The sequence below is a fragment of the Histoplasma capsulatum genome, genomic scaffold, assembly GCF_000149585.1.
Source record: "Histoplasma capsulatum NAm1 scaffold_1 genomic scaffold, whole genome shotgun sequence".
NCBI lineage: Eukaryota > Fungi > Ascomycota > Eurotiomycetes > Onygenales > Ajellomycetaceae > Histoplasma > Histoplasma mississippiense.
The window spans coordinates 3,333,992-3,335,724 of NW_001813982.1; positions in this window are offsets into that span (position 1 = coordinate 3,333,992).

The window sequence follows — 1,733 nt, forward strand, 5'->3', positions numbered from 1 at the left end:
CGCTATCATCCCAGAACACTGCCAACTAGAGGGGCAACTATAAGTAGTGCCATGTATACATAGCTGACTTTCAATTTAAGATCGGTTAGTCAAGGGGACATGTTGATTCCGTGCTGATAAATTATCAGTTGCTCTGTCTATAAGAGAGACCTACGGAATATGTAATAGTGAGAATGAGAAAGCCCATGGTAACTAGGAATGTTCGAATTTCACAAAAACTAATCGACGAGATGCTGTATAATTCTATTAAATTCATCAAGAGGAGGACATTCAAAATGAATAAAATGCTATGCCAAAATCATTGTAGGCTGGGTTTGAACAGTAGGAGTGTAACGTGGGGAAATAAATGTAACGAGGTGAACTTGAAGAGGGAGTGATTGAAATGTCACGAGATGCATGTGAAATAACCGGTTTCTACAGAAGAATAGGGGTTGGGGGTGAAATTGGAAGGCGGTTTCTGGTGTGTTATTGAGTGGTTGAGGGTCTTAGAAGAAAAAAAAAAAAAAAAAAAAAAAAAAAAAAAAACTAACGACCACCAAACCACCAAAACTATCATACCATACATAATCTATGTCCCAATCATGCAGCAGATACCTCCAAAGGAAAAAAAAAATTAGTAGGGCATTATGGCGAAGCCAGCCATAGCAGAAGTATACTAAACACTGGCTCCTCATTGAGTACGGATCCGCTGAAACTCCCGCAAACCTACTGTTTAGCGCGGGCTAGCCTCGAACCCGCGACCAGGGTCACGGTAGGATGACCACAAGTGGCCACTTGAGGGGGACTATTGGAACCTTGAAGTGCCAGGTACGACTGTGTCAAGTACCCCTCTTAACCAGTGCGCCACAGCCCCCTTCCTCGTTGTTTGGTAGGGACTTTTCGAACATATTTAACTCTTTGTATGGAGAGAATGGTGAATGAAGCGGCTAGACTATTTGGGAAAGGCCCACTGTTGCCTGGTCGCATGGGTGGGTTGGTCGTCCGGTTCGAAAAGTGAGGGGCTGGGTTATTGGTGGTCGTCTTCACCCTTTTGCGCGGCGAGTTTCAACCAGTTCCTGGCGATATCTGTCACTATGTTGCTTGGGGCTATGGAGTTATATTGCCTATTACGGAAACAGTACGAATCGTGTTTTTTCAGCTCCCAGGAGAAATTGAGATCTAATAACCGTGTTCCACAAACCCAAGCAACAGAGGTGGATACGATACTGCTGTGGACACCGCGCTGTAGCCGCGGGGTTATTTTTTTTTAATATCGGAGCATTATTAGTTGAAAATACTAAATACTAGTAGATATTGATATATCATTGACTTCCCCTGAAATGGAATAAGTAGTACGGTATAGGGAATAGCAAGTGACGAAGCTTTCAAGGCATAGTTCTTGAAATGAAATAATTTGGAAGCAAATAGCGGGTCAACAAGATTGCTAGATAGTGATTAAGAAAAGACGGCAATCCCGTAGAATCGCGAAGACAAGAGTTTGCAGTTTCTTTCATTAATTCATTCCTCAAAAACCTGAAGCCGAGAAGCAAGAAGAACTTTCATTCAATTAAATAAAATCTTAGGGACGCACATAAACTAAAAGAAATTGTCCATAATAGTATGTATGTTGTCTCAGTATGTTACGCTGATAGATAGACTTCCAGTCGTGATATCTCATTGATGTTGATGTTGTTGACATAAAGTTTTCCCCGGCCCAAGCCTCCCTCAATAGGTAGTCAGAGTAACTAGCTTTT